The 25,644-nt window shown below is 39.9% G+C and overlaps 1 long non-coding RNA gene across 1 annotated transcript; it reads right to left on the reverse strand.

Moving 5' to 3' along the window:
- Window positions 1-347: 347 nt before the first annotated feature.
- LOC306817462 lies at window positions 348-25,393 on the reverse strand. The gene is made up of 4 exons (XR_013778027.1): window positions 25,275-25,393; window positions 1,980-2,202; window positions 1,586-1,693; window positions 348-735 (listed from the first exon to the last, which is right to left on the reverse strand). It is a non-coding gene; the product is annotated as an uncharacterized lncRNA (long non-coding RNA).
- Window positions 25,394-25,644: the final 251 nt, after the last annotated feature.

The following is a 25,644-nucleotide window of genomic DNA, read 5'->3' on the forward strand; positions in this document are numbered from 1 at the left end:
CTGGAGGGCCAGATAACAAGGGCACAGAAGCACAAACTCCAGCAAAATGGAGAAAGGCCCAAGTTTGAAAAAAAAAAACCAAACAAAAAAACTGTCTGGCAGAGTTAATATCATGTCATTTATGATGATTTAGTTCAACGTATGATGAGGTCATTCTCTTTTAGTTTTAATGTCAGACAGTGGAGATGGGTGATAATGATGACTGGAACATGTTCTTTTTATTTCTTGGCTCCCACTCCTCAATGTAATGTGACAGTACATCGACAAAAAAATTGAAGTTAAAAGCCTGTCGGATGGTAAAAATTTTCAATTTTTTTCAAAAAGGACGATGATGAAACTTTTGCATCTAATATCTTAGGTTTTTAATTGAAAAACCTCACAGTCACATTTTGCTACATTTTCTCTTTATGTCTCAAAGGCAATTTACCAACCTTTTTTTTTTAATTAGATGAAATAATTAATACATGATCAAGAAATATAATAAAACCAACCTAAGTCACAAGAAGTCACAAAAAACGAGGAAAAGACAAGCATGGTTAAAATCAGCAGTAGTAGTTTGTAGTTAGCGTTATACGTCTATGTCTTACTAATTATAAGGTGATATGGGTTAGCACTTTCCCCATCCATCCATTCCGCTTTTCCAAGGTCGTGGTTGGCTGGAGCTGATCCCTGAAGAAGATACTTTGGTGTCCAGTTGTGGAGTGTGAGAATGACTCCCTCACGGACACTCTCTCTCTGTTAAGACACAAAATGAGACTTACAATACTTTGATGTAAGAGTGTGATATAAATACAGTATATATGTGCTGTTTCGCTCTATTTTCCCCTTTTTAAACATTATTTTAATTGGGTAAAATCTATTATTAGTTGATATTTTAGTTTGTATTGTGGTAGTCTTTGTTTATCTCTCTAGGTAAGGTTCTGAGACAAGCCCACAGTGGCTTTCTATCTCATCCGTATACATGATTTATTTTTAATCATTTTTTTCTCTGTCTGACTTGTTTTTTTTCATCAATGTGCAACAAAACTAAAAACAAAACTAAAAATGTTTTAAAAGTGACCTACAGGGACATATTTTTTGTCACTTTCATTCATTGTTCATCCAGACACTCCAGAGTTGTAACTCTTTAACGACGAGTCATTTCTGTTTTTTTTCTTGACATCTTAACTTAATTTTAGTGTATCGCCAAACAAAAAGCCTTAACTTGCCATTTGTGTGGCCAATGAGGGCGTGAAATGTTGTGGTCTGGTCTTTCTCAGTGACTCTGTTATCAAGAGAAGTTGACAGCTTTGTTATTCCGAGATAACGAGAAAAATAAGTCAAGATCCGGAGAAAAACAACCAGAAACGACTTGTTATCATGGGAAAACTGAGTAAATAAAATGCATGGTCTGCTTTTGTATTCCGTATTTCCAAAAATGCAATTAAAGAGAGAAAAAAGTGCTGTTGACTATTTGACTACATACTGTACACAAAAAAAACACTTTCAAACTATGCAAGCACAGTTAATCGTTGTAGTCGAGAATTTCCCATAAACATGATTTAAACTTTGTCACGGATCAATAATCCACCATCATGAATCTTACCCTCTTTTATGCTCGTCTGGTCTTGTGTTGCCTCCTGCTTGTATGTTGTGGTTACAGACCGTGGTCAGGATGAGGATGTAAGATGATATGTCCAACCTTAAGAGCATCCTGAAGAGGAAGTCGTGTCGATCAATAAAAGAAAAGGTCTGCTTCGCTTATGGTTAAGCAGTTTCTCTTGCAGACCTTTTGAATAACTCATAAAATATCTAATTTAATTCAATTTAAGTCAGCAAAACTAGAGAGAAGCAGCAAATCAGCAGAGTTTTTCTTCACAATCAATCCTGAATATGTTTGACTGGGATGTGACTGGATAAAAAAAATCTGCAGAAAAAAGGGTGCATAATTAGGTCAAAGCAATGCGAAAACTGTTGACTTGCATTTTGATTCATCTCACCTTGCGGTGCTCGAACGTCACCTGCATGCAAATGATTCTCTTTCTTGTCTCCCTGAGAGAGGGTGGAAAAACTACTTGAATTCATTGATGCCATTGTCTGGTATTAGATACAATCAATCTGGTGAGTGGGTGGGGAAGTAGGATGAGGGGCCCGCCGAGATTAAACAGAAGCCTCCCCATGGTTGTTCCAGTAACAAAATACATCCATTCATCCAATTAGGAGCTGCAAAATATTCAAAAAAAAAGAGAGAAGATGTTGGATGAGAGCTTCTGGTTTAATTTAGGCTATGCTTCAATCTGCATATCCTAATAGAGTGGACAAGATTACAGACCACATCAAAATCTGCAGGACTTAAAAAAACAAGTAAGCCAGAGTGACTGGGTGGCACAACATATTAAAGCAAGCTGGAAATATGCAAAACAGTTGATCTTCCATAATGAATTCTTGCAACTAAAACTGCAGTTCATGTCAGAAAAGTGATAGAATTTTTTTTTTCATATTTTGGCTCATGCCATATCCTTATTTTTCACGTCACATTATGACATCAAACTGACATTTTATTTGCATGCTTTTGTGCCCAAGACAGGCGATGCAATCTGAATTATTTCACCTCATAAAAAAAAATCTCTCTCCCTTTGGATTTAAATCAGTTACGCTGGTCATGTTTGTTACCCCTCCTGAAGAATTACACCCTTTTTTTTTTTTTTGGGGTGGGCGATGCATGAAAGCGCTGCAAAACCAGACCTCATTTATGTTTACTTTTCTCATCTTCTTCCTTTTAAAAGAGCATTTAAAAAGACTCCTGGAAAAGGTTCAGAGAGGATTGCCACCTTTCTGCAGAGGCTGAAAAGTGGTTTTGCGGGGGTGGGGGGGGTGGGGGGGGTTGGGGGGGATACAATGCATGTAGGAGAGTAAACAAGAAAAGCATGTGTAGTGTACCTTGGAGCTCTGGGTAAACTCTTAACCTTGCAGGTGAATTGCGTCTGGTGGCCTCGCAGACACACAATGTCACACAAGATTAGACTCTGCACTCTGTCTTCTGTTCGCCTTTTTTTTTTTTTTTTAAATGTTTGGATCTGCAGCTTATAGCTACCTGTCAAGGCAGTAATGGAAAGTGCTTTGGGATAAGCATTGTTCCTGAAGGGGAAAAACCTACAGAGACTGCTGTCTTATTTATAAAACTAACGTGTATTTCAAATCAGATAAAAGTAAACAATGAGAGTGCACGGTGATAAGGCATGTAAGTGCTTTGATAGAGGCGTTTATAGGATGGCGGTTAAAAAAAGGAAATAAATCAAGACAATCATGGTTCATATAACTATATCAAAATAATCTCTCTAAATTCTTTTTTTGTCCTATTCAAATCACTCATGAAAAATAATAAAAAATGTATACATGACATCAGTAATGAGACTGTTTCCCCCCGGAGATCAGACTAGGGGGGGGGGGGGGGGGGGGGGGCGAGTGGTGTTATATGTACGTGTGCACAATGAGCCCTCTGATGTCACGCAGCTGGTAATTTGTTCTGAAATAAGAGGGGAAATATTGCTGTGCTGTCACTGCAGTGTCAAGCCTCACACTGCAGGACAGATTTCGCTGACGCACCGTATCCTTTGGAAAAGTCGCAACTCTGTGCTATTCCCAAACAGACCTTATAGGCATGGACCAGGAACTTGAAAGAACAAACTTACTGTACATTCTTGAAAAAAAAAACAAGAAACCTTTTCGCTCTGACACAAGAGTACACAAAGGCAATGAAGTCATTAGAATGAGCTGTTCTGAGTAACCTCCCCTCTCCTCTGTAAAGGAGGCAAACAGAGCCACCATCTAGAAATCAATGAAGTGCGCCTCATAAAGGGATTGTCAAATTGAAGTCCATGCTATTTGTTTTGTGATAACTCTGCAGGCTCATGTATGGATCAATATGAGAGCCTGTGTGTGTGTGTGTGTAGGGGGGGAATGACTTAAGGTGGGTTTGAATGTTTAATAATCGATATATCAGTACAACAGTGGTTGCAGTTTGTGATGACTCCTTTTGAAGCTTATTTTACTCTAAAGGAGAGGTTAATTTTTAACAGAAAAGAAAGAAAAAAGGGAAATGGCAGTATCGTAGGTAGTTTGATACTGTAATCGACTCTCTTGCTCCTTGCTCTGCAGCTTGACCTTCTTAGATAATCAATGGATTTTAAAGCGGTTGGCCTGTAGTGGAGATTAAAAGTGTAGCCTGAACATCTGACCTTAAAAATCTGAAAGAACCAGAAAAAAGGTTTCCAAGGTCAGGCCCAGAATCTCCTGCTGAACTTCTCATGGCCATCTGCAAAAAAATGCTATTTCCCTGACCCTCTTTTTTAAGACCACAGAAATGTAGACATAAAGTGAAAAAATCATGGACATAGGCTCAGTGACGTTACCCACTGATGTCAAAAACTTCATTAAAAGTATTTCAAAACTGGATGGAGACTAGCTTGAAAATACTTTTTGAACCAGCTATCATGTACGAAAACGTGAAATTATACAGTGAGAAAGCTTCAGTTTTGACTCGTTTCAAGGTTTCTTTAACATTAATCATACATTTTTTAATATCCCCTGCTTTATGCAGCATCTCACTTGCAGTAGCTCGTACTTAATGTGACACATTATTATCATACGCTCTCCTTAAGTAAAGCTTTTTACTCTCAGAATTTCAGTTTGGGAAGGATATAAGTCAATTAACCCAAGGTGCATGTTTTTTTACCACCTCATTCTCCCTTCTTTCCATAAAAAAAAAACAACACAATGAAAAATAGCCCCCCCCTCTTTTTGTGGAAATCATTACACAATCTGAGAGAGAATAGAATATTCTGCGCCCAGGCTTGCCTCCTGTTATTGCACCATTAATAACTTTTGCCGCTGCCAAAGAGACAACAGCAAGCTTGGCTGGAGAGGAGCCGACTAATGCAGTCAGTAAATTAAAACCATCGCTGTTCGTTTTCATGAGACAGACTGATTCCTGCTGTCAGAGGTTGGACTTTTTGTATTTTTGTATTATTATTTCTTTCATCCTCCTCCCCATGTGCATCTATTTGTGTAGTGCTTTTGGAAAGGATGACCGATTTTTTCATTTTACACAGAGCAAACAAACCTTTAAATCACCCTCGTATTTAGTACTACCCACTTTTGTCTTCAGGAATAAATAGTTTTCAGCAAAGAAGTTGAAACTATGAAACTTTTTCTCACAATAATACTTAAAATAGTTCCCTGAAAAGGGAATTACCATCATGATAATAATCCAATAAACAATTGTGTTGGTCCTAACAATGGGATGGTTAATCTTGTCAGTCTCTTTTGCATACTCATTAATGTGTCATTAAAGCTCTAAACCTTTAAAAGAAAAGTTTTAACGATGTAATTAAAAGCAAATGGCACATATAAAGCCTGCATTTCATTAACACTGTATGGTCATACGTGCAGTTTAATTATGTGGAATCTCCAGCTTCATTGTGATGTATGGTTGTTATAGAAACTGTGGCGAGGAACTAAATAAGCTAAACGGAAATATATTGAAATGAAAAAAGGCTTTCTGAAAATTAGTGTGCGGATTCGAGGGGCAGAAGGTTAGATAAAAAATAAACACATGAATTATGTATTAAATTCATTACACGTTTTCCATCTTGTGCGCTTCCCTTGTGTGTTGGTTTATAAAAAAGATGGAAGCGTAAGAAACACAAGAAGTATGGCTAAATTTTGCAGAGAGACCACAACTCCTAATCTGTGAAATTGGATGAATTTAAGTTGCCTACCAAATGGGATTAAATTGTATTGGCGGCAGTTTGCAGAGAGGGGGGTATATGTGTGAAAGGAAAGGATACGGGTGTTACAGTGTTAAAGAGGCCCCCATATATTTCAAACCCAGGAAACACAGTGGTGAGCATCCAGTGGGAGTCAATGAGCTCAGGAAGGCTGAAGTGCCAGCTCAAGATCGAAGGGGGCTTAACAAAGGCAGTGTGGGAGGGCTGCTGTACACTGTGTGCTCATGAAGTGGAGCATTGTCTCAAGTTTTCCCCCCTAACCGCCAACCTACACGTGTAGTCACAAACCCTCCAATGGAGAAACACCTAATCACTGTGAAATGGCCCTCCCCTCCTTCAGGTCAGTAAACTGTGTAATTTTGCATATGTAGACAGCAAGAAATGTGGACTTTACCCTGTTAAGTGATAGAGGGCACTAACTAAAGCACTTAAAAACACACTTTGAGAGCACAACATAATAATTTATGCCAGTTCACTGTTGCCAATGAACTACGTTCCCTTGTATGCGTGTTACATAAAGAATAGGAGAGAACAGTACTGTGATTTTGTGTCCCATTTAGCACTTCTTTTTTAGTCTTTATTTCCTCCCCCTCGACTCCAAGGACCTCCAGCTAGCAAATGGCTACATGTCTTAAACCAGTAGTTTCAACACACCATAATGTTCATTTGTTATATATGATGTCATTTTTGTAAAATTGATGAAAAGCACAGGATGCTCTAGTGTCTACTTGTTATTGACACTGAATTGTCACTATATGACTACTGGTCAACCAGTAATGGTCAGTCATCCAAATATGGCTACTTCTGACCTGGAAAGACAAAATGGCGACTACCAAGATGGCGATGACCAAAATCAAATGCCAAACTCAAAGATTGTATATCCATTTCAAAAACCAAAAGGTGGTGAACTATGTCCTCTTCAGTTGGGTTTATACTGTGCAATTGTATAGAAGTTGTGTCAGAATGTCAGCTGACACTGAACGACTTAATCATTTACAAAGCACGACGAAAGCTCACCACTTCAGTGCTCACATCGTACTGTCCGATTGTTGGGCACGACTGGAGCGCTCACACTATACGAGCTATATCAGGTCGAAGCACTGAAAATTGCCAACAAAGTGAACTTCCACAGAAGGAAAATGAATTCAGATCTCTAGGTGTATTGCAGTTGTCGCATGTGCACAGCTCAAATAGAAACACCGGCAATGCCCACACACAGCTCAGCGTTAAACACAAGCTAACTAGCAATAAATTACAACAAATATTCCATCAGCTTGAGGTCTCTTTCCTGCCAACGATTCTCATGTTCACATCTTTTGTGATAGGAGGGGGAAGTGACATCACACAGAAATGCCACCAGCTGTTGCCATGGTGCTTTCCCATCAATGAAGAACGCAAGGACTGACATCTTGGGAGCATTATAAAAAGCTCCTTGACCAGTAGGGGCGCCATATTTGATGTTGTTTTAAATGATTCAGTCATTCATTTAGGGAGTAAGCAGCAGCTAATCTGAGCATCGTAATTTGTTACACTCCGTGCTTATTAGGTGGTATCTCAGGCATTATGGCCTGAAGTAATTAACTCAAGCCCACCCAAGGGTAAAGGTGTTCATGCTACATATGTGGGCTAAGCCAGTCAAACTGGGGCTAATAATGAAATCAGATACGGTCCCCGCGGTGAGTCACGTGCTGCTCAGCCTGGTCATCGTTTGGGTGAAACGCCTCGCTGTCAATTAACGACACTGCATCAAATGGTGGAATAAACCACAAGTAATTACTCTCGCTCCCTCTTTCTAAGAACACATACAGCACAGGATCATTTTGTGGAGTTATTTCCGGGAGCAGAAAAGTGAAAATAGAGAAATCACATTTTCCTCTGTGTGTAATTTGAACATGATTATTCTCACAATTGGCTAATGCTATTAAGAGATTCGAATCTCCGCAAATGGACTTTGTGTGGCCCTCCCTCTTGTGTTGTGTCAAAAAAGAACACTAGCATGGGCATTGACTTCCAAAAATAATGAGTTTCTCTCCTGACTTGATAATTGAAGTCATAATGAGGGGAGAGAGTGATGAACTGAGAAGAAGGAGAAGGAGAGTGCCCCATATTTTTTGTCTTCGCCCTGGGGGGGGGACTGGTACAAACCACCACCCCCAGCATTTCAACCTACTTTTGTGGCCTTCCCTGGAAAAAAAAAAGGAAAAAAAAGGGCCCTGAGTGTCCCAAGCCCAAATCCAATCTGTTCCCTGTGACACCATTGTCATTTTTGTGCCAGCTTCGAGAGCAGCTCTCCCTAAATGTTTTGTTTGTCTTCATGTTCTAGTGTTGACTGTGAGTACATAAATTACTGCTCAGCAAACATGTCGACACAAAGCGAGAAGAAAAAATAAAAAAGCAGATAAACAAATCATGAAACAAGGGGCAGATTAGCATGACGCATTTGAAATTTCCTCATCTTTGAGCAGCGTTTATGATTAGTTTATGCCGACACATGTATTCTTTAATAATACACATGCTGATGCTGAACGGCTTTTTGTTTAGCCATGAATGTTTCATCAACTGTATTCACACGAGGGACAGAAAAAGTCAAATGATGTTGCCTTTTCTTTTTTTCTCTCCCTTCACTTTCTTGGGGGTAGAATAAGACCCTGGGTCACGCTTATCGAGTCTTTATCTGCATTGTAAATGAAATTGAACGAGGGCAAGGCATTGGGATGCAAATTAAAGATCTTCAAAAAGCGTTCGAATAATGACAAGGGGAAGAAAACCAAACGGGCCGTTTAGAGAAGTATTGAAATTTTTGCTTGGCTGCATTTATGAAAGGGCCTCGTAGCCTTATTGTTTGGCTGCTGTCAACATGTTGATAAAAGGTACGAGTGCCATTTACAAACCTTTGGAGAGAAGGTGTTTTCCAGGCAAATACTGACTGATTTCATACAATTGTTAGTGCCATGAAATGCTTAATTTCATCCACTGGTGAACTCTGCAGCATGAATTTGATGCTATATAGGAGTAGCATCAAATTAGAATCATTTGAAATGATTGTTTCCTCCATAAATCGATTTGAATTTTCTAAGTGGTGCACTGAAGACAACTTTTTTACGTGCATCTTTAGTAAATATCCAGATCCACGTTTTACCAATGTTCATGAATCTTACAAACGTCTTGCTGTTGTGTCGTGTTTCCACAATGAAAGCGTTCATCTTCGCATCGACATGGAGCTACCTCAACTTTAAAAAGGAACTTTGAGCAGCTGAGATAATAACTTTGATGATGTAATGCTGATATATAATTAAAAATCCCAGAACAAATATGAACCCAGAGCTCATTAGAAACAATAAAGCACTTAGGATGAAAAGCTTCCAGCACTTACTTGCTTTGCAGATTATTCCAGCAGCCTTATAATTCATATCTCAATCGGGTTTTTTTTTTTTTCCTTGACAGGAAAAGAAACGTTGCATCACGAGAGATCTAACGGCAATGCAATTCAAATGAGGTCCAGGGCGTCTTTCCTGCGAGTTATGATTTATTGTTTTCGTAAAAACCCATTCAGTGTTCATCTCCGAGAGTACATGCAGCACCTTTTGTTTACCGCAGCTATCATGTCTCTGTCAATCACACCGCAGCAGTGTTTCTCTGAGGTAACACAAGAAGCCCGAAAGACAAGTAGAGAGAGACTAAACATTTCTCCTCTTTCATCTGTTTTCTGTCTCCATCTATTCCTCTCGGCGTGACGGTAATTGCTGCCAGCAGGTAACACATTCAATTAAACACCTCATTCTTGGATACAAGCAAAACAAGTTGGTTTCTTGATAGAATTTGAAGCATTTGAGGTATGCTGAAAGGCAGCATCCTGCATATTTTCCAACAAATTCAATCCAAAGCTCTTTTTTTTTCCTTCCACAGGAGCAGAACGTTGCTTTAACAGTCAAGAGAAGCAATTAAAAGCTGGCAGAGGGTTAACTTACACCCAACAGAGCAAAATCGATGAGCAGCATCCTGCTCGAACTAATCACAGTACTGAGGGTGAAGCCCAGCCAGCAGCAGACATGAAAAGTACAGGAAGCAATGACAGGGCTAATGGTTCGGAAAACACCACTGATGAATGAGGAGGAAAGGTTGCGACTTCTTCTTAAGCCTCTTTTATTTACCACCGCCGAGTCTGATACCACAGCTTTATTTTTGATAAGAAAGATGCATTTGAATCCGTCTAAAATGTTCGACACTTTGACTTTACTCTCAAATTCAGCCTCACAAGCCTTCCTCAGGTAATGCTCAAGCAAACCGCCATTGCTTCTGCAGAAAATTAAGCCCAACTGTCATTTAGACAAAATGGCTCCATACCATTTTCTTTAATCTCTTCAGTGTAAATTACCACTCACAGGCTGGAAATCACCTTTTCTCCCCCCCCCCCCCCTCCCAACACCTAGCATCAGCTATCATTTTTGGGAAGCAACGAGCAAGCTAATGAAGCCTCTCAGCACTAACAAATAGGACCAGTGAAGAATCCTCTATTTGCAGGTCATTGTTTGATCCATAAAAGAAAGGTAGAAAAAATAGATGAAGGCGTAGGAAAAGAAAAGGAGGAAGGGGGGTGGGGGGGGGGGGGTGGTCTTGGGTTCCTATTGAAGACAACACTCTTGGCAAAAGAGTAAACAATGCAGCTCCGCATACTGCTCGCAGACTTCATGGAGCCATCGGTAGCCATGGCAACCCCATTTTCTAGGCATATCTTTAATGAAAAGGTAATGAGAGAAACATAACAGTCCCAACTTCATTACCGGAGTAAGATTCAGCAATAAAAAACTAAATCAGAGCGCCTGTCATTTGAGGGCGCAGCAGTAGCAGGTCGGCTGTATACGACCGTTATAAAACCTGATAAACAGAGGCACAGTCAGCTAGATTCAACATGTCTCATTTAAGTACCAAATATATATATTTTCCCTCTTAATGATTCAATAGCATGCATTTTACATATTAACCATACAAACCCCATGTTGTAGAAAGTGTGACTTACAAGTGCATTTCAATTCTGAAAGTGAGTTCATGCATGAATATCAATCTAATAGTAAATTTTCTAGTGATACTCATTTCTGAAAGGGGGTTGTTATGAGCCATGGGTTTTTTTATACCTGGCTTTCAAAATCCTGTATAATATCAATATTTGGCCCCAGTAATGTGCCCAATCCCTATTTACAATTCAAACCCTTACTGGTAGATTCTGATTTGTCTTTTACATTAAAATTGCAGCCTTGTAAAGAAACACTTGGAGTCATCTTTCTGACTGTCCAAGAATGGAAAGTATTTACCTTCCTTTTCGCTCTGCTTTTGGTCTCCACCCACTGAAAAATGTCAATCTTAGACTCATGCTTCACGTATTACTTAATTCACACTCTAGTTTTTGACTACTTTTTTAGATCCTATCTTAATGAAAGCAGTTGTCGGCGTTGGCTGTTTAAAAAAGGAAGCTGAATAAAAAAACCAGTAGATTAAGTGGCGTAGAACAAGGAACCCCTCTGCCTGGTGATAACTGCCTGATACTTCCCTATGTGTGCTAGCTCTTTTTTTATATTCAACATAGTCATTTGACTCAGTGTTAAATACATACTTTAAACACAATCTATTTGTAAAGCTTTGATTTAATGTAGAAGCTGAGATGATTGGACATGCAGTTTTTGAAGAAAGCACTATGAATCTATAATACACCATTACATTCCTCTCTCTCTCTACTAATATGGGGTTGAACATTAATCAAATGCATGGCTGCAATGCAACACCTCAAGACATGTATTTCTTACAGGCGCTGAGTGTTAGCTCTCTCCACAGTCCCATTACATGCATATTTGACAAAGAGGATATTAAAAACGTGAGCGGAGAAAAAACAAGAATTTCAAATGACTAGATCCTCTTGGACAGTTTTTGCATTTCTACACCGGGCTCGGGGTATGCCTCTCGCATTTTACACAATAAAGAGAATCCTATATTCATCCTGTTTGTTTAATTGGACATGACCTTTGAAAGGGGTCGCCCCCCCACCCCAGATATTGCGATGAGGCCCCCCTTTTTATTTCAGGCCTGAAAGGTAAATATGCAGCACATGTAAATCCACGTCCCACTGCAAAGCTTTACCTTGTCGTCCGTTCCTCATTATCACAGCAACCTTGTGATCGGGCCAATTTTTCAACCGTAATGACGCTTTACATTCTGGGAGTAATTTTTAATCTAGACCGAGGAGATCCAGCTGTCAGCTATCAAAGTAGATTTCAGCTGCCTTCAGCCGTGCACTCAAGCCACACAAAGTCCTTCACATAGCCAGCCTTTCTCACCTCCTCCCCCTACAGCCCTCAGACATTTTCCATGCATAATTAGGTAGAGTCCTTGGAGAATAGCAGAGATGTATTTTTTACTAAGATGAGGAAGTTAAAGAAGCATAGCTTAATGCTGTATAATATTGTTTATAAGACGGTTCCCAAGTACGAGAGCTGATCCAAACATGGCCGGATTGGTAATTTGCCACATGTTGTTGTATACAACAATGTAATATTAAACCTCTGGACATTTAGAAATGTCAAAATACACAAATGGCATAGCATTAAGAGGTTCATTCAGGATCCACAAAAACGATTGAAAATAAACTTCCATAAATTGGGGAAAACTTAATAAAAAATAAAAAAAACAGCTAATGTTGTTGACACCAAAAACAATATGTGCAGAGCAGATCTTCTATGGTCATGGATCAAAACCTATGCAACATCTCGGTCTACAGCATTTAGTTTAGAAGCAAAACGCTTCAGTAGTCTGTATGAGAGTCAAAGACAGCATACACAACTAAACCTTAGATGCCCATTTCATATTCCAAACTTTGAAGCGGCCGCTAAAACAAACTACTGTACAAACAGACCAAAACTAGATCCCGTTGCGGCTTTTCCAGAGAATGCTAATGCTAACTGGATGTATCTTATTACCTCATGTTTAACTGTTATTATGTTTTCAATAAGTATATGAGCTAAACCTCTCCCAGTTCATACCAAACATCATAAAACCTTACTGCAACTTGAACTACAATGTTTTTGATCATATGGATGATACTTTCAGAGCTTTCCATTTTATGCATAAGACCCTCGAATTTAAATTTATAAGACTGTTGCAAATTTATGTATTCAGTTGCCTTAACCACAAGTCTTTAAGCACAAGCAAACAAGCTGAAAAGCTCCATGTTGTAATATCAGACTCAGCTGAGTGGTAAGTCAAGGCCAAAACAATAAGAAATGTAAGACTGAAGCCCTGGGCTGTGTCCAAGATCTGCCATGAATATAGTCGAGGATAATCATGCTGAGTGACTGGACCACTGTGTTTACAAAGGCGCATTAATGCTAAATCCAAGACAGTCCAGGGAGGAAGAATGTACGGAGCAGCACAGGGGTCTGTTTCCATGAATACATTCTTTCCTCATTGTCCTCTCAGACAGGAGGATCATTACTGGCTGGACACACACACTGGCAGCACCAGCCAACATTATTATGCAGCCGTCGACACAGGTTTAACAAAGAGAAATTTGTCCAGCATTTGTTTATCTGGAGGAGCAGAGTTTGGCATGGCAACGCTGGCAGCGGCAGCAGAAGCAGCAGGGTAAGGTGGACAGACACTCAAGGAAGTTGGCGAGCGCTCCCCACCTCCCACCTTCCTCCTCCACCACCACCACCACACCATCAACCCCCCCCCCCCCCCCCCCCTTTTCAATAATGCACTGTCCCCTCTCTACTACTACCACCACCACCACCACCACTCTCTTATGCTCCCCTACAGGTGCACAGCTTTTTTCCCCCTTGCATATCAAAGCAACGGCACAGGAGTGAGAGCAGGGTCGCACAGAGCTTCATCTTCAATTGTGTCCAATCTTCAAAAGAAGATACTCTATTCATGTCAGACATGTTTAAGTTTATCCACAGGAAAATAATTTACATTTTGAAGGTAATGTCAAATTGTTTTGGATCTCTTTTTTTTCTTTCTTGCTTTATTTATGATTCTATATCTTTGTTTATTGTTGCTTAAAACAGAACCCAGACATATTCCTTGTTTGTGAAACCTTACTCACTAAAAATCCCCATGTTTGATTCAAGGCATCAAAACCATGATACATTAGTGCTGGTAACTCTCCCAGACAAAGTTAAATATCAGACTAACCTCTTCTGAGCAGAAAGTGTAGCAGCTAAGGGTTACAAGAATATTCCTCCCTTACTCACAAGCTTTGTTGCAGGAAGAGGAGAGGACGTTTAGCTTGTCCTTGACCTTCCTGTGAACCAAGTCAGGATTGTGTTGCTGTGGAGATTAAAATCATGCAACAATGCAGAAGTCACAGAGCAAAGGAGGGCCAGGGTTTCCTAAAAATAATGCAACCATGATATAGCCTAAAGCTGGAGTGATTTGTGTGTGCAGTGTAGGTTTTATCTTACAAGGTACGTAAGACAGAATACACCTCTGTTCTGGTTCCTGTCAGGGCTACAAAAAGGGTCAGTGTTGAGTCAGACTTTTTCTGTCTCTCTGAGGATTTACAGAGGAGATAAGAGATGAGTGTGTGCACTGTGTGTCTTTGAGGTATCATTGCAATCAACAGAGGCTTCCCATCACACTGTACAAGCAGGGAGTGCTGCAAGAGCCGCACCCTTGTCTTCTTACAGACAGCAGGTGCAGATGGTTAAAGGCAGGTGCTCTATGGAGAAAAAAAAAGAAAAAAAAAAGGAAGAAGAGAGAGGGGAAAAAAAAAAAAAGGAACAAGCACCTGGTCCCTCTGTTGTAACAGTCTGGGGCCGCTCTCACTATGATTAGCTTTGTTTCTCCAACAGAGCGCAGCGAGGAGCAAGACCTACAACTTCATTAGGGTGGAGAGCAGCACCTCCCTTCTTTTTGCTTTTGTCCTACACTTGACTGCACTGAGTAAGACGATGACAGACTGACTGCTGGAGAAATATTTATAATCTGATGCTAAATTAAAAATTGCTAAATTTCCACATCCAAATCCTCCATTGACATTTCACAAGAAATTGTGAAAGCTTTAAGAGATTGAAGCCTTGACCCAAGACAAACAGCTACCCCAATACTCATAACATTAATACATTTGATTTGGTATAAAAGCTGCATTAAAAAACTGATAAAAAAAAAAAGCCAAAGGTAGCCTACAAGAGTTTGTACATATTTTTTTTTCCAGTCAAGGAACTACCTATCCCACAACCCATTGCGAAGAATAGCATATCTTGACATTGACATACTGTTTATATTAATAATACAAGTGTTGTGATATCTTGTAGTTTGTGTTGTGTTAAAATAGGTTATAAGTGGGCTACATTTTGTGCTAGCTAACTAACAAGCTAGCGTGCTAGCGAAACTGTCCGCTCACATTCAGCACTGAGGGACAGAAAAAATTGCCATGGTAACAGCATGCTCCACCAATCAGAAATATACATGTAACATTTGACTCTTATGTTTAAAGTATGCTGTACACGTAAATAAATCGTTGTTAAGGAATTATTACCCAAACATTTTTACTCTATTCTCTCCATATTAAAACATGACTTCTGTAAGGAGTAATTTAAAGTTACGTTAAGCTGAGGAGTAAACCATGTGTGGGCACAAGTGGAGCCCCTGCTTGCTCACAGAGGAAAACCTGTAGCATGAATGAGGGAAGATTTTTTTATGACAGCCAAGTTACACTTCATAGATCTAACTATAATCCTAATATATTTTGCACTGGCATGTGTAGAGCATGTTCAATTCACTTTAAAATACTTTTTAAGTTTTGTTGTTGAGTTTATTTACTTTTTTTTTTTACAGTACTGGGAAAGAGTCTGTTTTTTTCCAGGTAAATATATCCATGTGTTTACTTTAGTCAACTCTAGTTGTTTCTGTTGAAACATGAGTATGAGTTTATTTTCCACCATTTTCCTTTGGCTTATCATTATATCTACAATGTCATGATGAGCAAGCTCTGCAAAACAACTCTGGTTTCACAAAGACCTTTGTAGAGATTGACAAAAAAAGATCACCAACGCTGACCTCACAGTGAGCTCACTCCTACGAGAGTTTGGCTGAGATTCAGTGTGTGGCACTGACCCCCGCCCAACTTGGTTTTGAATATGCAGGTATTTAGTTGGAGAGCTCTGAAGGCAAACGCATGAAAACGAGGGTATGAAACAACAATGAGCACAAATCTTCCTATGCCTAGGTACTTTGACTGGCATAGACTTCTACCAATAACCTCTAAATTTTAACAAAAAGATGAGCACTTTGTGCATTACATTTTCCAACTGACACTTGAGGAGGACTGTTTAGTATTTTAATTTTACATCCCTGTGTGCCATCTTCCCAACAAAAACACTGATTTCAACTCAAACGGATGATTTAAGACATAGAAAAGACAATTTGTGGTGTATAGATCTGCTTACATAATCAACCAAATATAGTGAAAACGATGTAAACTACGCATCAAAAATAAGGAATAGGCATCACATACTGAAGCGGATGTGGTGACCGATAGGATGTGAGAATTTACGGCCACATAGGTGCAAGTTAGCAGCCAACATGGTCGAAGATGTTGAGAGCAGGAAGACAGTCCCCAACCGACTGAACATGTTAGCCAAGTTCAAGTGAATTATTTTCCATATATTTATTTAAATTTGAGCAAATGTGATTGAAGTTTTACATTTTTCAAACACAATGTATCGTTTCACACGGAAACAGCCAATGACAATGTCGCTGAGGGGGATTCATTCTCCTCTTTGACTCATGTCGGGCTTTCATTTTTCTACTGCAAGCTGAATCAGAACTTCTACTTTTACCAAATCGCTTGGAAGTTAGTATTGGTATCGAGGATGTGTTCATTTTCACCACCTTTTGCACTGCCTCAATTTTAAGACTCTGTGGTGTACCTTCAAGGACGAGCAGAGGAAATAAGTGCTAATTGTGTGTTTGCATTGTCAGAGCTCATAGGCCCACAGATTTGCTTTATTCATGGCCTCACTTCATCTGCCAGCCAACCATTGAATAATTGAAGGAATTATCAGGCGAGGGGATCCAAAGCCCCTCAGAAATGTGTCATGCCCCTGAGCAAAGCCTGCAGAAAAGGAAAAAAAAAAAAACTAGAGTAAGAGGGGGCCTCCTAATTCGGAGCTGTGCAGCCGCTCAACACAACCCAGTAATGTTCCACCTACATACAAAGTTAAAACAGAGAGGCTGGTGATGCCACAAATGGCAAGCTTTGACTGGCAGAATATCAATAGCTCATAACAGCAGGAGCCCATGCATGTCAGATACATTTATGATTCTTTCCAAAATGCTGCTTTCCTATTTTCCTCTGCATGAGAATGGGTGTTTTTTAGAGTCGCTATTTCACCATGCAGTTTGGCTGGTGTCCCTCATACAAAGAATGTGACTGACGCAACATTAATCTCCAAACAAAGAGACTGGCACAACTACTCTGCACAATTTCAGGGCTAGGAGGTGGCAACGTCAGTCTCAATTTCTCACTGCTCCTTCACGAGCTGTTCCACTTTCTCCCAATTCTCATTTAGATCAAACAAAACGCTCCAGAAAAAAAAAAAAGGAGGTGAAACGGTGCTGTTTAAATCCGTGACACACAGGCACACAGGGGACCCTCCTTCTCATTTTCCAAACAGAGAGTCATGGTGAGAACTTTTTAAATTTGTCATAATAAGGTGTGACCTACATGGGAGGGAGCCAAAGCACAAACTCCAGCTCGCAGCAAGATTCCTGCCTATTGAGTGATCCAAAATGTAATGGATGAACACGAAGCAGGAGAGAGCTTCCCCTCTGAAGACATAATTCTCTCATGGTTGACATGCAGCCCTTCCTGCAGCATAGGTTACAAAACATGCCATATCCTTCAAAGTGAAAAGCATGCAAAATGTATTTTACTGATGCACTGTCGGGTGCATTTACAAAAAAAAAAAATGTTACAGGCCCCAGCAAGGGGTTGTAATGTAATCTAATCTCACTGACACTGACATTTGAAAAACAATCTTCAGCTGACACTCATGAAAATTGGCAGCTGTTTGGAGAAGAACAACTCTGAGGTCTATTTTCACACAGGTCTCATCTGGAGCTGCAAAACAACTACTCCTCACGTTGTGTTGCATCTTTCATGAAAACAGGATACTTTAACGTGTGTTTTAAAGAAGAAGAAAAAACAATACAGTTTTTGCAGCATGCCAAGAGAGTGGCATTGTATTTCCTTGCAGATTTTATTTTGCAAACACGTCAAGAGTTTTGCAAAGCTCCCCAATAATAGAATCTGGGGGTGAGAGTTGCTGTCATTCACTGTGTCCGGTAGTGAGTGCAGCCTGTTCTCTGTGTGGGCTGGGGGGCCTTATTAAGGGTGAAAAGCATGTGAAGAGCTGAAGGCCTCACAAGACCAAGTGAGGACAACATACCAGCCTGTTCCACATGATTGGAATGCATTATTTAGGAGTTTTGGACATCAATATTTATGAGGTATGATTTCAACTTTTCAGAAACATACATACTTAAATCTGATTTAATTATATTGCTATTTCCTCTTGCTGTATTTATTAATGTATTCTATCTATTTAACTAATGTGGAGATTGTGTCGAGTTATAACTATAACCATGAAAATATGTCATTTTTAAGGGTGTCGTTGTTGGGCCCACACCCTCCTGTGTGTTTAAACACATTAAACAGCATTGCAGTGAACCTTACATCTGCAAACTAAATAAATGTAGCAGCACTGCAAAAGTGACACGTTTTGATTAGGAGGCGTAATTAATGCAGCAACATTTTTTTGCGCGCACTTGAGAGGAATGTTAAAAAGCACTTTTATACAATTATACATTTTGTAATTAGCACTACACGGTCGCATGGTGGTTTGGGTAATACACATAACATATGAAATATTGAAAAAGCATGGGGTAAAGATGTGGTTTTGCCAACATTTGGATGAAAGTGAAACCTGGACACACACACACACACACACACACAGACATTCACACACCAACACACACACACGCTGGCATGTAACATAAAGTATGACACCCCCCCCCAGTTAAGTAAGGCACTGTTCACATCCAACCATCGTCCCCCCCCTCGAGTTAAACCCCATCTGTTCCTCTGGTAGAAAAGGGAGGGAGGAGGAGAGGGGAGGGGGGCATGGGGGTGCTGAGGTGAGGAGAAATCAGGGAGGGATCTGGAGACAGTCACAGGAAAGCGATGGAGGAGGAGGGAAGGCAAAGCCCTGTTGCTCGGCCACTTGGTCTTCGTTCTGATACTCGTAGTCTCTTAAGCAGGCGGGTATCTGTGTGCTGGAGGAGAGTAGAGGGGCAATTTATTTTAACACATATTTTGTGCTATAAGTCTAAAGTTGAGACTTCTTGTCATCCCTGAAAAAAATAGACACTTGAAAGTAAATGAAGGGCTCTACTGCTGCTGCCTGTGTACAAATTAATCTAAAGGGTTAAAGTGACAGCTATACACTGTGACTTCTCTTATGCTAAATAAAGGGACTATGAGCTCTTTTTTTCAGCCTGCATCAACAACAACCAACACACCAATCGAAAAACTGACAAAGACATTACCCGTTTATTTTTGATAAATAACATTGATCCATCAAAAGGGTGGGAAAAACTGTTTTTAGTGGTAAAACTTTCCAACATGGAAAGAGTCACTAAAACTGTCTGCATGGATGAAAGCACCAAGAGTTGATTGAGAGCAGGTTTTTTTGTTTTTTGGTGCTCTGACCTTTTCAAGTCAAATAAACAAAGCAGGTATAAAACTTGAAAGTGGCACGTATGTTCCCTTTCACTCACACTTTTTTTTTTTTGAAGATGCCGGGGTCTGGGGCGGTCACTTCTGTGTGGTCATGCGTGGGACAGCCTCGTCCCCCCCCCCCCTCCCCTTGACCTGCAGCTGCCACTCACACTGACATCAGCAGAAAGCCCCTTGTTTTGTCTTTGAAAGTCCTCCAATAGGCAAAGGTCAAGGTTCAGCTTGTGACTAGGCTGCAGGGAGAAATTCCTCGAACCGCACATGGGTGCAAATTAAGGGGCGACTGCTTGGATGAGTCACATTTCTTGTGGTATGACAAACAAATCCTCTTCCACCCCCCCCCCACCCCCCCCCCCCCCCCCCCCCCCCCCCCCCCCCCCCTACTTGTTTACCAGGTATTTAGTTCTTAGACCTAAAGGCTACATTATGCATGAAGCTACACAACACTTAATTACACTTGCATGATTTAGATTCTTCATTCAAATTAGCCTGTGTGATACATGGACTATTCTCAAGAGAAGACATGTAATTACTGTACTATTTCCATTTGGCATACAGACTCCTGCTTACAAGTGTAAGCAAGCAGAGGGGAAAAAATGTCATAAATATACTTGTCCTGTGTCTAAAATACTGTTTTTACCGCAGACTTACACACTTTTCCATCACAAAAACAGAGTTTCTTTTTCTTCACGGTATAATGAGAGCATGAAAGCCGAGGTTTGTGAATTCCAAATCCTATTTACCTCTCCTCGACATTAAAGATCCTTAGTGAGGAGCACTTCGCCTGGAAAGTATTTGATGATAAGAGCTTTTGAAATATTGATTTGAATGTGAAATTGAGAGGCAGTCGTGAAGGCATCAGTCAATGTTTTTCTCTTTTAATCCCAACTTCTTTATGTGAGGGCAAGGAGAGAAGAAAAGAGGGAGGGAGAGGGACACATGTGGGGGAACATCTGCATGTGTGTGTATGTGTGTGTGTGTGTGTGTGTGTGTGTGTGTGTGTGTGTGTGTGTGGTTCCTTTGAGAGAGCGCATGCATTCGAGCGTGAGTGTGTTTCAAAAGTGTCTCTTGCTTGGCGAGGTGAGAGACTGCTTGATTTTTTTTGAACCACTGTAAACAAGCCGGAGCCTTGTTAACGATGCCACTCACAGTTAATGCGCACAACAACTTTCAACTCCAAATCCGCTTTCCATGAGAGTCTGAATTCCGCACTTATTACTGCAGAATAAATGCTGATCCGCACTCTACCCCGGGGTGGCACTGAATTCTTTGGCAGCAAATTCCCTTCTCACACGGAGCATCTAGAGTTTGTACACCCAGGTAAAGGCATTTCCATAACCTGTCATTTAAAGCAAAAACACACACAAAACAAGTGTCAGCTTTTCCACAGTGAGCCTCTGACAACAGGGGGGACACATTCAGGGTGTGCAAAGAATTCAACAATTTCTCGCTCTACTCTTAAAATACACCTGACACACAGAGATGCAACACAGACACACAAACAGCAAATACGTTTACCAACAAAACCAAGATGGCCAGAAAAAACTCACAATAATGAGCAGCAGCTCTGAATCTCAGATGTCTTAAAAAGAACACAGGTTTTGTTTCCATTGCAGACAGTGTACTTAATCAAAAAAATCTGGGGGGAGTTTATAAAAATGCAAAAAGATGCTTACAAATGTAAAAAAAAAATCCATACCTTAAAAATGAATAGAAATTAACCAGAACACACGATCAATGACTATAAGAGGGAAGTGCTCAGGGCTTTTCTTTTCAACCAACTTGTGTGTGTGGAGGTCGCCCTCTACTGGCCCCTTTTTCTGTGGCTTAAAAGATGAGTTTGAACCACTTGAAGTGTTAAGATATTATTCGAGTCATTGGCTTTCTTTTATAGAATCAGACTACACAGTGGGTACCTGTAGACTCTAATGCATGGTTTGTTGAAGTTTAGTGTGATGAAAATAGTCATGTATGTACATGGGAGGATTCATGTGGAAGCATGAGATGTTAAAGACCACATGATTTCTCTTCTTTCTCTCTTTTGCACTTTGATATTTCTAATATGTTCCAATATTTTAGTGTCCTATTTGTTCCAATGAGTTGCAGAATCTAAAGATAGTTTCTGTAAAGCAAAATAAATTACACAGATAAATTCTCAACATGGAGTGTACTCACCAGTGTGTGAAAACCACAGGATTTTATTCTGTTGGTAAAAAAAAGACATAATAACCTACATTATATTGATAGCATTATATTCAAGGTTTCTTTATTCATTACTAGGAATTTAAATTTGTTGTTGAGACAGATTTGTCTCCTAGAAAATACATCCAAGTATTTAAACGAACAGTGACGGAGTTTGAGTGATCTTAATGAAGCAGAAAAGACCTAATAAAGAGAGGATTTAATGTTGCATTATGGGAAACGTAGGATCTGGTATTTTTTGGAATCAAGCTTTTCTTGGGGACTGAGAGTTTTGACTTCTTATTTTCTTATTATTGTTTGAATGTCAGTTGATCATACTGTTCACACAGTTGTGTCGGTTGCTTTTTGTCGACTCTCTTGTAACCTTTTGTGTGAGATGTGCCTTTTTTATTCAATCATGAAGGAGAGGGGGTTAAAAAAGGAAAGTCATGTCGACATTCATAGAATAAATCTCTGTCAACCGCCCTTTAATGAAAAGAAATCAGACAAAAACATTTGGAAATGAAATGATTTGATACTCAGCTGTTGGTTTGAGTGAGGAGTGAGTAAGTAGTAAGGTTCCAGCGTCAGGAAGTGGAACAGATCCCTCATGAGATCTCTGCATGCTCACTGATAAACAGCCGTTGAAGTGATTTTCACAGCCTTGTGTGAATGTTGTGACAAGAGAAATGAAATAAGTACAATTACTCAACTGAAACACACAATTAGTTATAAAAAATAAAAAAAACTATTTCACATCCCTCTTTAAAGGTGTGACTCCTAGAGAGAAATCTCATTTTCTATTCCAACATAAACCCTGGAGGTGTTTACTGGCTAAATGTTCTCTTTCTGTACGCATATTGAACGTGATTTATCCTTGTACTTGTTTTTGTTCAGCCTAAGAGATCAGTGACATGACAATAAGGGGCGCCATGAAAAGCGGAATCCTGCAGAAGACGCATTTAAACGCAACATTACTGTATCTACAAATGCAGCAGTTTATCGAGCTAATCCCATGGCGCGCGGAAAAGACACACCACTGTATGACACTCAGTGGAAATGACACTAAAGGACTGATTCATTGCTGTGTTTTCCCACACTGCTGCAAGACAAGAAATGAGGCAACAGCGGTGCAAGTTTTTCTCACGTCTTGGCAGAGTTTGGGAGATTTTTTTTTTTTTTTGTTGCTATAAAAATGTGCTGCAGGAGTCTAAATCCCATTTTCCTGTTTCTGAAGTGCCTCCCATGTGGATTCCTGCGCCACGACACAGGTTTGTGTATCTCTCTGGGGCTGTTTCTTCCATCAGCATGACTGATCTCATTTATCCTAGTCGCATCCAAAGAGGCCCACGGTGCAGAGAGGAGGGAGCTTCAATAGATCACTGTTCACTGTTAGATCAATGAGCTGTGCAATGCTGCAGCCGGGGACTTGCATGTGTGAACAACAGTTTGTATTTTAGATTTCTCTGTATGAGCGGAACTCCAGGGGGCAGGGGATGTTTCAGGCTTCACAATGGGATAAATAAGCAGATCACAAGCTTCGACTAAAGTGCATCATCTTATGTAAACGATTTATTATTAGTCCATCAATTATGCCTGCTGAGATGTCTGTACACAGCAAGGCTCTGCAGAAACAAACAAAAACATTTTAGACTAAAACAAATGTGTTCTTTTGGAATATACAACATTAATTAGCTAATATTTAAGGTTGTATATTATGGATATTCATTTTATTCTGATTTTCTGTGAGAAGGAGCAGTATCCAGTTGTCTGCTCAAGATCTCAATTTTTTTTTATCTTGAGATAGCCAAGCTTGTTGTCTAACCCTGACCCTCTGCTGAGAGGAAATAGGAAAGCTACAGTACCAAGTCCAAGATGCACCCCAACACGTCATGCTTCGAAAATTGAAAAAGATAGCTGTTAACGAGTTAAAATCACTGGCTTTATAGGAAATGGCCCTTTCTATAAAAGTAATTAACTTAACCTTCTTTCCAGTAACAGGAACTCATTCAGCAAACCCACCATCTCATGACATCTGTCTCTATAGCCGCTCCTGCCGTGACATTTTGTTCCTTTGCTTGTAATTGATTTCTTCTTCAATTTATTAATATAGCCTACAGAGCGCCTGGAGCACCACGCTAGTTATCTGCAGCCCACCAGGAGCTTAATCTTCTGAAGATGAGCCGAATGAATAAGAGTGTTCAAGTAATATATCGATTACAGAATCAATGTGTCTGTTTCTTTGCACTATGCTCACATGATTACTATGAAATGGAACAGCGTTAAGTAATAAGGTGAGGCCTCTTTCAATCATTTTGCTTCAATCTAAATTTCAAAAGGCTCTTTTTTCACTTACATCTTTTACAAGGCCTCTCACAAAGAGAAGGGTTTAACAGAAGAATAGATTTGTTCAAACACCTCTGGGATGAAGCCCAGATTGTTTTCTTAAAAATCGGCTAAAAGTTTATTGCACTGCAACGAGGGGATCAGGGCTGGAACTAATTTATTCCAGGTTTTCTATTGCTTTCCATACGCAACTCTTCTACGTTTCTGCCGGAGGTTAAGAGGGAAGTGGTTGTTAGGTAAACAATCAATCCACATTTGCTTTAAAATCAACAAGAAGAATTGGGATTAACATTTATATACACCAATGGACAATTCTAATACACACCATGGACAACATGTCTCAACCTCCTCCTGTTGTACAAAAGTGAAGCCAAAATACCTGCGGCTCCTTTCCTTCAAGGCGTTCCTTCATCCACTCCCAATTTTCTACTCAATCAACTTTCCAATCAAATAAGGCAAAAAAACCCAAAAATAAATCTTTAGTTAAACAACTCTTTAAGTTAATGTTAATTAATCATTAAAAAAACATAATGGTTCGTTAATTAAAGTATGTTTTCATTCTTTCTTGCATTTAAGAGACGTCTCCATTAATGTCAAGCTTTGTCGTCTTTATATTGCATATTCATTTAGACACTTTTATTAACATGATTATAAGATACACGGGTTTCTATGAAATTGTCTATAAAAGAGAAACAATCCACAACCTGCAGTATTTAAAAACCTGACACCTATTTCTGTTCTTTCATATTGAACATGGAACTGAACCACAGCTAATGTCTGGATATTTTGTACAGTCTGCACTACGCCTCCCACAACCTCACAATACGATACAGAGGCCAGAGCTATTAATCCATCCAAATGCAATATTATTTCATTTTAATTAAAATATTCCTCCCTGTTGTCTCTCTCTTTTTTGTATGATGTATTATATGTTGGTTTCACGTGACCATGAGTCCACTTGAATTTGCAGAAACCTTCCTTATCAAACACGCCATACGTGCATAAATCTTTACAGAACACAGCATACATGTGTTTTTGTTATCTTCTGAGCTCTTTTACATGTTGAGTGACCATGAAAGCATTATTCTGTGCTGACACAGACTGCACACACTAACTGTGTGTAGCTGTTGCTGCTCACTTCATGTCATATGTTCATGGACAGTGATTGTGTTGCTGCTGCGTTTTACGTCGTTTATGTGAATCTTGGATGACTCATGTCCAACTCCAGACTGCCTGTTGTTTGTAAAAAAATACAAAATGTTTCCTTAATCTTTGCTTTCTCTTTCCATGCTTGTTTGTTTTGATTTGGAACGTTAGTTACGTACTGTAACTCCAGATTCTATGAGTATAGGCGCAGCCCTCTAAGGCTATCGCTATTGGGTTTATCCCTCGCGCGCATGCGCAGCACTGAAGAGTTGTAGTCCACGCCCACCCACGATGTGGGCCCCTCCCACGGTCAACCTGCCGGTATATAATCGGAAGGGACCATGTGTTTTGTTCCCCAATAAAGGGCTTTTCTTCAGCCGTTACGGAGTCAGTGGGGCCCACCGCTTAGAG

This window comes from Symphodus melops (genome assembly GCF_947650265.1).
Source record: "Symphodus melops genome assembly, chromosome: 21".
NCBI classification, from domain to species: Eukaryota; Metazoa; Chordata; class Actinopteri; order Labriformes; family Labridae; genus Symphodus; species Symphodus melops.